This window comes from Heterodontus francisci, chromosome 31, assembly GCF_036365525.1.
Source record: "Heterodontus francisci isolate sHetFra1 chromosome 31, sHetFra1.hap1, whole genome shotgun sequence".
Lineage (NCBI taxonomy): Eukaryota > Metazoa > Chordata > Chondrichthyes > Heterodontiformes > Heterodontidae > Heterodontus > Heterodontus francisci.
In genome coordinates, this window is record NC_090401.1 from 49171817 (window position 1) to 49186777 (window position 14961).

Here is a 14961-nt window from a genome sequence, read left to right on the forward strand (position 1 = left end):
AAACTGGCACATCTGTAGGTGCAAGTTGTTTTTGGTCGAGAAATCTTGACTTCCATGTAATTCATTTGTTTTCTGCAGAAATGATTAGCTGGTGATTTAAAGGTTTAAAAATGCAACACAAACTGCAGACAGATGAGTGGGTGCTATCTTTAAAAAAAACTTGCCTAGCATCAGCTTCAGACTTTGCTAAGCAGTTGCACTTAATGTATTTTCAATTTTAAAATTAACATGAGATTACATCTGGACTGGGTTTCAATGGATAGGAAAGGTCTTTCTAAAAAAAGGAGTTACAGAGAATTGCAAATGCACGAAGCAGTCGTTGAGAGCAAAATTCAGAGAACTGTTCATCCAATGGACATGTGACTGGGCATGACTCATTCCGACAGGCAGGACATCTGTGACTCTGGCTTATCGAGCAACATTTGTCAATGTAAGTGCAGTGAGTGGAGTTGTGCGCTGATGTTCTTTCACATGCTTCGCAGAATCATATAGCACAGAAAGAGGTCATTCAGCCCACTGTGCCTGTGCAAGCTCTTTGAAAGAGCTATTTAATTCATCCCACTCCCCATACTTCACCCATAGCCAGAACAGAACTAAGCAGTTATACCTATCAGGAAAGATTGAACAGGCTGAAGCTCTATTCTCTAGAACAGAAAAGGCTGAGCTGATGGAGGTCGTTAAGATAATGAAGGTGTTTGATAGGGTAGATATAGAGGAAATGTTTCCACATGAGAAGACCAAAACTAGGGGCCATAAATTTAAGATCATCACTAACAAATCCTATAAAGAATTCAGGAGAAACGTCTTTACCCAGAGAGTGTTAAGAATGCAGAACTTGCTGCTAGAGGAGTAGCTGAGGCAAATAACAGATGCATTTAAGAGGAGGCTAGATAAACACATGACGGAGAAAGGAATAGAATGGTATACTGATAGGGTTAGATGAAGAGTGGAGGGAGCATGTAGAGCATAAACACTGTTATCGGGATGTTGGGCCGAATGGCCTGTCTCTATGCTGTAATTTCTATATAATAGACTTAAGGGATTGAATGGCCTACTCCCCTTCCTGTGTTCATCTCTTGAAACTATTGCAGAGCCTTTTGCAGATGCTGCTCAAACAGCACTACGCTGGAATTAGGGGAAAGTCTGCACTGCAACAACAGCTGCTGGAAGTGCAGCCTTGCTAACTCTCACAAAACACAGATATGGAGGGGAACAATAACCATAAGTGCCACAAAGCTTAAAATGAAAACAGTAACCGCCAGAAATACACAACAGGTCCATCCGTGCCTGAACAAAGAAAAGAACAGCTCAATGCTTCAGGTGGAGACTCCGATCACAGTCTTCATTTTCCCTCTCTTTTGCAGACTGAATCACGCTGGAGTACAGAGGCACCTGTAGCTCACTGCAGTGACCATTTCTGCAGGTGAACCAGGATTGTGAGTGCTGGCAGACTTTTCAACTGTCGAGGCAAGCCAATGTCACTGTCACCCAACACCCACATTCATCAACGGGAGCTATTCAATAGCCACCTCGCCAACACAAGTCATGTAATAGTGATAAGGACTGAGGACCCAGGCCACTTTTCCTTCTCCCAGCTCTCGGTGCTAAGGCCAATTATGACCCTTGTTCCCCGGTTCAGCTGAGATGCTCTAGCTCAGTACAGACTGGCGATCGCAACCTGAAACTTTTGGGTCTACATGGTTCAGTGTTGCATCATGTGACACTATTTTCCCATTGGGCCATCAGGGGAGACATTACTGAAGAGTTCAAACAACCTCCAACTCCCACCATCCCTCCTCGCCATATAACACAGCAGTCATCATTACATTTGATGTTGTCGAAAGAAACAATTTACTTATTCGAGAATTATTACCTTGCTGGGTGCTCATTAATACTTTTTCACTTCTCAATTTGTGGTAACTTTTTTTTTCACAGCAAGCAGTTTCAGCTAACTTGCGTTAGCTGCCAAAATTTCACCAACATCATGTGTCCCCTCATATAACCACTTGCAGACATGTGGTTTTGCCGTTAGACACTTGCTACTGACTCTCAGAAATTGAACACATAGGAAAGGTCTATTTAAAAATTAAAAGAATTCTTTACCAGCACCCCTGAAGGCTCAGAGACTAGAAGGACCTAGGTTCAATTCCCAGTCTATGCCTAGAAAGCTGACCTCAGCCAGGACTGATTGTAGTGGGTCAGGATTGACTTCAGAAACTTTGGGCTTGAGGAACAAAATATAGTTACAGAGCGAGGCCATTTAGCCCCTCAAGCATGTTGTGCCATTCAATGAGATCATGGCTGATCAGTCTGTTATGTCCACCCACCTGCCTTGGCTCCGTATCCTTTAATTCCCTTGGCTAACAAAAATCTATCAATATCAGATTTAAAATTATTAATTGAGATAGCATCTAATTCTTTTTGTGGGCGTTCCACATTTTTAACCACCCTCTGCATGAATTACATGAAATTACTTAGGATATACAGCACACAAACAGGCCATTCAGCCCAACCAGTCCATGCCACCATTTATGTTCTACTCGAGCCTCCTCCTATCCTTCCTCATCTAAATCTTATCAGCATCCTCTATTCCCTTCTCTCTCATATGCTTATCTAACTTACTCTTAAATGCATCTATGCTATTCATCTGAACTACTCCCTGTGAGTTCCACTTTCTCACTACTCTGAGTTAAACAGTTTCTTCTGAATTCCCGATTTGATTTCTTGGTGATCAACTTAAATTGCTCTTCCCTACAAGTGGAAACACTATCTGTGTCTACTCTATCAAAACCTTTCATAGTTTTGAAGACCTCAATTAAGTCACCCCTTAGCCTTCTCTTTGAGAGAAAAGAGACCCAGCCTGTTCATTCTTTTGTGATAGATATAACCTCACAGTTTTGGTATCATCCTTGTAAATCTTTTTTGCACTTTCTCCAGTGCCTCCTTATCCTTTTTATAATACAGCGACCAGAACTGTACACAGAATTCCAACTGTGGTCTAACCAAGGTTCGACACAAGTTTAGCATAACTTCTGTAGTTTTCAATTTTGTCCTTCTAGAAATAAACCCCAATGCTTGGTTTGCTTTCTTTATGGCCTTATTAACCTGTGGTGCTGCTTCTAGTGATTTGTGTATTTGCCCTCCCCAGATCACTTGGCTCCTCTACCCCATTTAGGTTCTTACTTTTTAAGTAATATGTAACCACATAATATATCTTCCCAAAATTTGATACCTCACACTTATCTATATTGAAATTCGTTCGACAGTTCTCTGCCCATTCTGCAAGTTTATTAATGTTTTCTTGTAATTTGTTGCAGTCCTCCTCAGTATTGACTATCCCCACCCATCCAATTTTGGTGTCATCTGCAAATTTAGAAATTGTGTTTTGATTCCGAAGTCTAAATCATTAATATAAATTGCGAACGACAGTGGTCCCAACACTGATCCTTATAGGACCCCACTTACCACCTTCTGCCACTCTGAATGGCTCCCCTTTACCCTTACTCTCCACTTCCTGCATTTCAACCAGCCATCTGCAATGGACTCCTTCTAAAACAAATATATCCTGTCTAAAGATGCAGTGCCCAGGTATTCTACAAATGGTCGAACTAGGGCTTTGTATAGCTGTAGCAAAATTTCCAACCCTTTATATTCCAGGATCTTATCCCTCTTCAATGTGACAAACTGTGAGCTAATTTGAGATTAACAAGTAGCTTGTAATGAACATCTATACAATCTGTAAATAAGTCCTGTAATAGCACCTTACTTGTCACAACCGGATGTTAACCTTTGGGCTTATGTCACTGTAACCACCAATCACTTGAGTCCCAATTCATTCCTCTTGAACTTCACAACTTGCACTGAGTAAGCCCTGGTGAGAACGGCAAAATAGGAAACCGGTTTTAATATTTTTTTTAAAAATGACTCTTGCATTGTATTGAAAAGCAAGTCCAGCAGTGAGGCAGCGTTATGAAACAGCTGACTAGAACATCCATTTGGCACAATAATGTTGGCTCTGCACCCACAATTTGTTTGACATAGAACTGCAGAATTTCAAGCAGTAGAGAGAGCCCATTTCATCCCTTGTCCCACGAACCCATGATTTTTTTTTGTCCCAGGTTGCTGGAAGCAACATCCAGGAGACAAATCATTAAATCTAGGAGACTCCAAGACAATTTTGCAAGATTGGCAACCTAACTCCCACTTGTAGGTACCCAAAGGATTGATGGGAAAAAAAACTAGGTTGTTGGGAGGCCCTACTTTTTAAGTCCTTTTTTTTGCTTCCCACAACCACCCCCCCGCCCCTCCATCCCTGGTGTCAGCCATGGCTCAGTGATAGCAATCTCACCTCTGAATCAGAAGGTCATGGGTTCAATTCCCACTCCAGCAACTGGAAATCAAAATTTGGCTAATGTTCCTAGTGCGAGTACTGAAGGTGTGCTGCACTGTCAGTGGTGCCGTCTTTCAGATGAGACGTTAAACCAGGGCCCTGTCTGCCTTCTTAGGTGGATGTGATAGACCCCATAGCACTTTTGAAGGGGAATGCTCCTTGTGTCCCAGGCATTGTTTATCACTCAACCAACATCATTAAAGACATATTATCGAGTCATTATCGCAATGCTGTTTGTGGGACCTTGCTCTTCGCAAATTAGCTGCAACATTTGCTACAGTACAACAATAACTACACTTCAAAAGTACTTCATTACATGTAAAGTGCTTTGGGATGTCAACGGTGCTATCTAACTGCAAGTGTTTCTTTCTTTTACCACTCATTCCATCCCATCTCAGCCTCCAAGCAGCCCCTGACCAAGACAGAGTAGAAAACCCACAAATGGAATTTTTATCAGGGGTTACATTGCATTAAATGCTCTGAACACCCAAAGGACATTTAACAGTATCTGTGTTATTTTTAATGCAGAAATCTAGCATGCAATCGAGTTATTGAGACCAACATTGGCCCAAAACAGCAATTTAACTGTTCACATCACTATTAGCTTGCGTAATGCACTTGTGTACTTTGGCATTAATCTTTGCTTCCTGTGCTTTGATTCCTCAATTCTGCTCCAACCCTTTTCCCTGGCCCTTCTGAAGACTAAACTGAAATGACAGAACAAGTGCAGTGAACCCTCTCTATGAATGCAGTCTGTGGAGCCACACATATAGCAAGTTCCACTGTCGCACCGTGTATGATGCAGAGTTTGTAGACAGGGGAATAATAATTACAGAGTGGAATAACATGCAAAACTGAAAATATACAGCACTGTAAAAGAGTAAAGATAGCATTTCTGACAAAGATTCTCCACTCAAACTGATAACCTGTTTTTGTATTTTACAGATGCTGGCTATCAATCAGCATTTGCAATCTTATAAGGTGTACCGCTGCATATTGGGACAGTTGCAGGGTGCATTTGCCCAATCTTTTCATCGATTCTACTATACCGTGGCTCAGCTGGTAGCATGCTCGTCTGAGTCAGAAGGTCGTGGGTTCAAGTACCCCTATTCAGATTTAAGCAGAAAATCTAGGTTGACACTCCCAGTGCAGTACTGCAGGAATGCTGGACCGTCGGCGGCGCCGTCTATCAGATAGGACATTAAACGGAGGCCCTGACTGCCTTCTCGGGTGGACGCAAAAGATCCTATGGCACTATTTTGAAGAACAGTTCTCCACGTGTCCTGGACAATATTTATCCCTCAATCAACATCACTAAAAAATAGATTATCAGGTTATTATCACATTTCTGTCTGTGGGACTTTCCGTGTGCAAATTGGCTGCCGCATTTCCTACACTACAACAGTGACTACACTACAGAAGTACTTCATTGGCTGTAAAGCACTTTGGGATGTCCTGAAGTTGAGAAAGGTGCTATATAAATGCAAGTTCTTTCTTTCTTCCTATAGTCAATGCTCCTCATAATGTCCTTGCTTCTTCTAAGCTACAAGTGCCACATCCTATGTACCCTTCCTCCTCCCTGCAACCTCACTAAATTGAAACTCAGATTTGATGTGGCAACTCAAACTCATCCTTTTCTGGAATATCAAAACGGTTCAACTCCTCAGTCCTCCCTTTCTCTGACAATCGACAGCCATTCACACCCCAAACCTTACATAATCTTTAGATTTATTTCACCTTCTCGCCAGCCCATTCCAATATTGCTGACAACCTGCATGCTATTATCTTTTCGCTTATGATTTTCAATTAAAAAAATGACAAGTGGGTCCAGTTTTCTTTACACTATTATAATTAATAAAAACTCTCCCATTTCCCAGGATTGCTCCAGTTTTATCAGTACTAATGAGAGGAAGTAACTTGAATAGAACCAGCAGCTTCATCCATGAAACCCATCACAAAAACACTTATAGAATTGCATAGAATGTACAGCATAGAAAGAGGCCATTTGGTCCAACTGGTCTATGCTGGTGTTTATGCTCCACACAAGCCTCCTTCCATCCTACTTCATCTCACCCTACCAACACATCCTTCTATTCCTTTCTCCCTCTTGTACTTATCTAGCTTCCCCTTAAATGCATCGATGCAACCAGTCCATGTGATAGCGAGTCACCACTATCTAGGTAAAAAAGTTTCTCCTGAATTCCACAAAGGATTTATCGGTGACTACCTTATATTTATGGTCCCTAGTTTTGGACTCCCCCACAAGTGGTAGCATCCTCTCTATGTGTACCCTATCAAACACTTTCTTAAGTTTAAAGACCTCAATTAGGTCACCCCTCAGCCCTCTCTGGAAAAAAGTTGGAGTTTTTATTTCTGCATGTTGCACTGAAGTCTGTGGGGAAAGGTAAAGGTGACAGTATAAAGCAGTGGCCTCACTGCTTCAGCAGTCTCGTAAACAAGTAAATCACTTTCCATTGCTAATACATAAATGTATTTCCAAGCATTCCTGCCTCTCTTCCTTCCGCATTATTTGTTCACATGGACCCATGTGGAACATCATCCCAAAGAATTCAATACTTTGGCTGATTTATTTATTTGTTTGAACTTTTCTAATTCTGGGATTTGCAGGTCCGCTCTGTTGATTTAAATAAAACACAAAAGTGGCTCAGAGTGGTTGAAATTTGTTCCGTGTTCTGACCTGAATTCCTTAGATTTCCAAACTGGAATGGTCAGACCTTAGGGGAATCTATGATCTCCAGGGAGTGCAAAGTCACAGATCGCTGTCTGTTCATCACATTTCTATATTTGTTGACTGTTTTTTCTGTCACATTTTACTAATAAAAGTCTTCTGCAATGAAACCACTGTTTTCATTTGAGTAGCTCAAATTGTGTTTTTGGAAGTTGGGACAGGGGGAATTCTCAAAAATGTGTCAATATTTACATGAGGGACCCTCGAAGCATGTTAAAACTTGGGAGGATCCCAGAGAGTGTATCAATATTTACAGGGGACCTAGGGAGAAAAGTCAGAAAAGCACTCCTTCACAGAGCAGGAAACAGGAGATGGCTAAACGCACAGTGGAAGGGGCATGCTTTGAGGAGGTCTTTGGAAGGAGGTGAGAGAGAGAGATATAGTGAGAGTTCCAGAGTGGGAGAGTGTAGTGGGTGAAAGTACAGCTGCTAATTGTGAAGTGAAGTGGGGGAGGGGCACAAATAATAAGCCAGTGTCAGAGAGACAAGGCATGCTGGTGTGCAGGACTGAAGAGTTATCATCGAGGCAGAGTCAAGCTAGGCCACGAAGGAATTTGAAAACAGGTACAAGTGTTTCCTGTTGATAAACCAGGAGACATGGAGCCAGTGGAGTTGAACAAGGGTTTGGGCTTGAATCCTTTGGATAAATTAAAGTCCCTGGTAGAAGCTGTCACAGCAAGAAGCTGAGGAGGCCGAAGTGATTGCTGGAGTTGAGTTTATTTGAGGCTTGGGTCCAACAATTTAAGATAGATTTATTTCGGGGATAACACTTTGGAATAATGTATAGGAGTAATTTGAGACATGTAGTAAGTGTAGCATGCTTAAGAGGAACAGGTGACTTCGGACCTGTGGTTCCCAAAGCGCTCCACCATTGGAAGTTTCCTCACCTCATGTCTGGCTCTGGTGTAAACTTATTGATAGAAACTGATTGCTGTGATTAGTCAACATCTCCACAATCGTTGTATCATGCAACCACCAGGATGGTAGAAGGCAAACTATATGGACCTTGATCTTTTTATACCCAGCAATTTCTATGTTTCTAACATGGACAGGCAAACGTCAATCCCATCTCCTGGTACATGGTTTCCCAAACGGTACATCAGAAGCAATAATGGGGAACAGGGCACAAGGGGTAGGAAAGTCAGCATGCCCTTTTAGGGAAGTGCAGATACAGCTCCAGATCGTAACAAGGCCCTTGACAACTTCAATCCCAAAATCCCCCAAAGGTTCCTGAGCAGTGCAACAGGGCTAAGATGGTCCTGCAAGCAGAGTATTGAAATGGAACTTTCATCCTATACTGAAGGGGAAATAGGATCTCTAACAAATAGCATGGATACATTTGAGGGGAAGCTATATAAGCACATGAGGAAGAATGAATAGAAGGATATGCTAATAGGGTGAGATGAAGTAGCGATGGGAGGAGGTTCATGTAGAGCATAAAACTAGCATGAGTCAGTTGGGCCAAATGGCCTCACTGTGCTGTACACTTGACCATTCAGCTTGACAGGAAAACTGGCAACCTTAAACAGCATAGTGGTGGTGTGATTGATGAGAGTTTAATAACACAGCTTTTTGTAAGGGCAATAAAAGAGACGCTGTCTCTTTAAATTATTTATTTGCTTCATCTTCCACACTCTTTCTTGATGTGTTGCATTCTTGCGAAGTGAATATTGTCTCCCTCTCCAAAAAGGAAGACTGGAGAAACTTGTAGTGACAAAGAGTGACCTGATCCCTGTGTGTCTCTCTCATTCTGTCTGACTCTCAGTCTCTGTCTATCTCTCACTCTGTATCTGTCTCACACTCTCTTTCGCATCCTCTCTTTTTCCCCTCCTTTCTGTCTCTCAGCACTTTGGTCCTTTGAAATGAGAGACTGGAGAAATTTGGCTTTTACACCCTTGAGGGGAGATGACTGAGAGGTGATCGTACGTGAAATCGTAAACCAAACGGAAGGAAATCTTCACACAAGGTGGGGGGCATGTGGGAGGGTATAATTTTAACTTTTATCACCGGATGGAAGATTTGCTTTTCTATTACACCTCCGTTGAGGTCTAAAGTAGGCTGCAGAAAATCTACTACTGGTTTATCACACCCCCAAAGATGCCTGGATAGGGAGTGAAGGCAAATACCCTGGAAACATTTACAGAACGGTTAGGAGATGTATAGGTTTGTGCTTGCAGTGTGCAAATTTTCTGTATTACAACAGTGACTAAAAAGTACTTCATTGACTGTAAAGTACTTTGGAACTTCTTGAGGTGGTAAAAAGCGCTATATAAATGCAAGGCTCTCTTTCTTTCGAAGTAAAGGTAGCAAGCATATTTGAACTCTGATCTCTCACCCGCTGTTCTCCCCAACCCCTTCCTTTCTTTTAGTCGGTCCTATCAAAGGGTTTCCCCAGTCTGTCCGTCTCCATGCTGATGGCAGATGCCAGTCTCCCACCTTCAGGTGCTGATTGACCTCTGCACATTTACAGTATTTCCTTTAATTTCAGTGGAGAAAACTGAATAGACTTGTCTTTTTCTAAGTTCACCACTTTGAAGGCTAATAACGACTTGCATTTATACAGCGCCTTCAAAGTTGTCAAGCTCAAAGTTTCTACAGACCCTTGTGAATTTTAGCCATAATTACTTCAGCTGCAGAGGCCCATTCCAAACTCAGCTCTCACAAGGCCATGTGTGCCATAAGGTATCAAATTACCAGCCTGCCACATCCTCTGCGCTCTTTCTTGAAATAGAAAGTGACCGCCAATTAAAAATATAGCTCCTTGGATATAGAGCTTGTGTCAATAAGTACGAGGGTTTTTTTCCTTTCTTGTTCATTGCTCTCCTTTTTGAGCGAAAATCACAGTGAATAACCCTGCATTATTTACACTGGTAACTTTGACATGAAGGAGCTACTTGCTCGCATGTGTGGATTTACAGCCCCAGCTACGGTACACGGCACAGATTTACCATCGATTGCAATTCGAAATCTGAACTACAGCTCCTCACGCTTCAGTACTGCTTCACAGACCAGAGCAGGGGTTTCCAAACTATCGTCCTTCAGCCATCTCTGGCCCAATGAAGCCTGCTAAATCTGGCCCTTGGAGCCCAGGCAATTTATTTCTATTCATACTAGTATTTCTTACTTGTTAGTTTTTGGTGTTTGATTTTTGTGCAGCTGAAGGTTTGGAAAAGGCTGCTCTTAGCACCGTTGCCTGATTACTGGATAAATCCAATCAGAACACAGAGATATGTTGGTATTGAAAAATCTGGATTTTTTTTTATAATACATTCAGATTCAGGAGATGGGTTATGCCAGCAAGGTTGACATTTATTGACCATCCCTAGTTGCCCTGAGACGGTCTTCTGTTTGATCTAACTGAACGGCTTGCTAGGCCACTTCAGAGGGCATTTAAGAGTTACCCTCGATAAAAACAGAAAATGCTGGAAACACTCAGCGGGTCTGGCAGCATCTGTGGAGAGAGAAACAGATGCCGAAATTTTATGATCCCCACAGGTGCGGGCTGGTTGCGGGGTGCAGGGTCGTAAAATTGAGTGGTAGGAGGGGGTGTCTGAGGGGCCTTTCCTGATGCCTTCCCGCACCCACTGCAATTTTACGAGGGGCAGCGTCGGCGAGAAATGGCCCGCCTGTCCCAGGCCAATCATGTCCCTCAAGTGGCCAATTAACTGCCTCTTAAGTGCCTCCTCCAGCTGCCTCTGGTATTTTAAGAGCAGCTCAGGCCCTTCAGGAGGCCACCAAGTAAACCTGGAAGCCTCCTTGCGGGCTCAGGGGTGGGGGGGGGGGGGGGGGGCCGCCTTCCTGATTGGGCAACCTGTGCCCCACAGAGGGCCCAATCCCCCACAGCCCAACCGTCTCCCACACAACACTTACCCCCCCACCAACCCCCAAACGACACCCCTTTCCTCGTCAGGGCCTGGCCAATTATCCCTGGCGAGACCCCAGACAGTTACCTTGTTTCCAGGACTGGCATTCCTCTTGCTGCTGAAGCTGGCTGCAGTCCCAGCAGTGGCCACTGCTCCCAGTGGTGCTGCTAGAACTCAGTGCTGCCAACCCGCTGATTGATTGGCAGCTCTTGGAGGCGGGACTTCCTGCTTCAGAGGGGTGGAGGTCCCGCCCGAGGCCAATTAAAGGCCTGGGGAGCATAAAATCCTTGTGTGGCTTCCCAGGCCCAGCGGAGGTGGGCTTGCCCCTGATTTTTTGGCCTGTGGGTGGGAGTAAAATTTCAGCCAGTTAACCTTTCAGGTCTGTGGCCTTTCATCAAAAGAGTTAGCTATTTTGGTTTGGGACTGGAGGCACATATAGGCCAGACCAGATAAGGGATGGTAGGTTTCCACCCCTAAAGGGTATTATTGAACCAGCTGCATTTTTATGATAAATTCCATAGCTTCACGGTCACCTTTACTGATGCTTTTTATTTCCAATTTTTTTTTTTAAAGGTGAATTCCAATTCTCAAACTGCTATGGTGGGATTTGAATCTCATTTTCTGGGCTACTAGTCCAGTAACATAGCCACTGTCCTACCGTTACACTTTTGTATGCAGCCTCCAAGGCTCTATGGCAGGTAACTAACAACAACTTGCATTTATATAGTGCCTTTAATGTCGTAAATCAGGATAGTTATCAAACAAAATAGAACACCGTGCAACATGAGGAAATATCAGGACAGGTGATCAAAAGCTTGGTCAAAAGGGTAGGTTCCAAGGAGCATCATAAAGGAGGAGAGAGAGGTAGCAAGGGGAAGAGGTTTAGGGAGGAAATTCCAGAGCTTAAGGCCCAGGAAGCTGAAGGCACACCCGCCAATGGTGCAGCGATGAAAATTAGGAATGCACAAGGGGCCAGAATTGGAAAAGTACAGATAACTCAGAGGAGGTTACAAAGATAGGGAGGGACGAGAGATTTGAAAACAAGGATGAAAACAGGTTGACAAATATAAAAAGACTGGATGTTCCCGAATTGGGAGTTCTGATGGAAGGTCTGATTAGAGACAGTCAGCATGGCTTTGTGAGGGGCAGGTCATGCCTCACAAGCCTTATTGAATTCTTTGAAGATGTGACAAAACACATTGATGAAGGAAGAGCAGTGGATGTGGTGTATATGGATTTTAGCAAGGCGTTTGATAAGGTTCCCCATGGTAGGCTCATTCAGAAAGTAAGGAGGCATGGGATTCAGGGAAAGTTGGCTGTCTGGATACAAAATTGGCTGGCCCATAGAAGTCAGAGGGTGGTAGTAGATGGAAAGTATTCAGCATGGAGCTCGGTGACCAGTGGTGTTCCACAAGGATCTGTTCTGGGACCTCTGCTCTTTGTGATCTTTATAAATGACTTGGATGAGGAAGTGGAAGGCTGGGTTAGCAAGTTTGCCGATGACACGAAGGTTGCTGGAGTTGTGGATAGTGTGGAAGGCTGTTGTAGGTTGCAACAGGACATTGACAGGATGCAGAGCTGGGCTGAGAAGTGGCAGATGGAGTTCAACCTGCAAAAGTGTGAAGTGATTCATTTTGGAAGGTCGAATTTGAATGCGGAATACAGGCTTAAAGACAGGATTCTTGGTAGTGTGGAGGAACAGAGGGATCTTGGGGTCCATGTCCATAGATCGCTCAAAGTTGCCACCCAAGTTGATAGGGTTGTTAAGAAGGCGTATGGTGTGTTGGCTTTCATTAACAGGGGGATTGAGTTTAAGAGCCGCGAGGTTATGCTGCAGCTCTATAAGGCCCTGGTTCGACCACACTTGGAATATTGTGTTCAGTTCTGGTCGCCTCATTATAGGAAGGATGTGGAAGCTTTAGAGAGGGTGCAGAGGAGATTTACCAGGATGCTGCCTGGACTGGAGGGCATGTCCTACGAAGAAAGATTGAGGGAGCTAGGGCTTTTCTCATTGGAGCGAAGAAGGATGAGAGGTGACTTGATAGAGGGGTACAAGATGATGAGAGGCATAGATAGAGTGGATAGTCAGAGACTTTTTCCCAGGGTGGAAAGGGCTATCACCAGGGGGCATAATTTTAAGGTGATTGGAGGAAGGTTTCGGGGAGATATCAGAGGTAGGTTCTTCACACAGAGAGTGGTGGGTGCGTGGAATGCGCTGCCAGCGGTGGTAGTAGAAGCAGATACATTAGGGGCATTTAAGCGACTCTTGGATAGGTACATGGATGATAGTAGAATGAAGGGTAGGTAGTTAGTTTGATCTTAGAGTAGGTTAAAGGTTCGGCACAACATCGTGGGCCGAAGGGCCTGTACTGTGCTGTACTGTTCTATGTTCTGTGTCACCAACATGAAACGTTAACTCTGTTTCTCGCTCCACAGATGCTGCCTGACCTGCCGAATGTTTCCAGTATTTTCTGCTTTTTCCAGCGTCTTGCAGTATTTTGCTTCAGTTTCACAGAAAAAAAATGATCCTTTCACACTGCAATTCAGTTGCAGCAAAGTGATGCCAGACTAACCTCTGTATACTGCTCTTTCTCGTTTATACCATCTGTACTGGCTGATGTTAATCCCTCAAGCGACATCACTAAGACAGATGATCTCATTGCTGTTTGTGGGAGCTTGCTGTGCACAAATAGGCTGGCATGTTTCCTACATTACAACAGTGACTACACTTCAAAAAGAAACCTAACTGGCTGAAAAGCACTTTGGATGTCCTGAGGTTGTGAAAGGTGATATATAAATGTAAACTCTTTCTTCCTTTACTCACCTGCAAGTGTGTCAGATCCCAATTTGGGAAGTCGAGATCTGATCTTCTGCACGTACAGAGCACATTACCTTCTAATTTTATAATACACACTCTACTGATTTAAAGGAAAACAAAAGCAAAGGAAAATATAAATGATTCTCCTCCCGTTTTCAAAAATAAAATGTTTCCTGTCCAATTTGTAAACAAAAATTGGAGTCAATCAATCCCGAGACAACCCAGTCTCAACGCAACCTTACCTCACAAATTAAGCATGCTGAACCAATGAACTTGTGGACACAGTTAAGTTCAGATCTATCACCTAGAGAGACAGAAACATTACAAGGCCAAAAGGGGACAGGCAGATAGATTGGTAGATTGATAGATTTATAATTTATATAGCGTCGTTCATGACCTTTGGACATGTCAAAGTCCTTTACAGCTAATCAAGTACTTTTGAAGTAAGTCAGCATTGTGCTGTAGGAAATGCAACAGCCAATTTGTGCATAGCAAGATACCACAAAATGAGATAATAACCAGATAACGTTTTCAGTAATGTTGATTGAGTGATAAATATTGGCCAGGACACTTGGGGGAAAACTCTCAGAATCTTCTCCAAATAATGCCATGGGATTGTTATAGTGACATACAAGCATTGGAACAAGAGGAGGCCATTCAGCCCCATTGAGTCTGTTCCGCCATTCAATCAGATCATAGATAATCTGTATCTCAACTCCATTTCCCTGCCTTTGTTCCATATGCCCTACCTAACAAAAATCTATCCATCTGTTTTAAAACTTTCAAATGGTCCAACCTCAACAGCTTTTTGAGGGAGTGAGTTCCAAGTTTTCACCTCCTTTGGAAATAGGTTCTGTTAAATATCAGAAAGCTGTCTGCATGATAAAGCTTGCTATTAATGTGGAAAGATGATGCTCTTATCTATCACTCCAAGCTGAGGAATCTGACTCAGATACCAGAAAGCTTGTTCTTAAACTGCAGTAATTACTGCAAAGCATTATATACTATACCAGAGCACCACAGCAAGCCCCTGTGGTCACAGATTCTAGTTATTAGTGATGAGTGACAAAGCATCTAATAATGCTAATCATTGGGAGAGTAAGGCTGAGGAGTCCAAACTACGGACTACCCGTGGACCATTT

The 14961-nt window shown here is 43.2% G+C and overlaps 1 protein-coding gene across 3 annotated transcripts in view; it reads right to left on the reverse strand.

Annotated features, from left to right (window-relative positions):
- LOC137347240 (transcription factor HIVEP3) overlaps positions 1 to 14961 on the reverse strand; it is a 388796-nt gene that overhangs the window by 308362 nt on the left and 65473 nt on the right. The window contains exon 2 of one of the 3 annotated variants that reach the window (XM_068011523.1): positions 3767 to 3871. The exons of the other annotated variants lie outside the window; for them this stretch is intronic. The gene's annotated coding sequence lies outside the window, so the exon portion shown is untranslated. The remainder of the gene's footprint in view (positions 1 to 3766; positions 3872 to 14961) is intronic. 3 annotated transcript variants of the gene reach the window in all.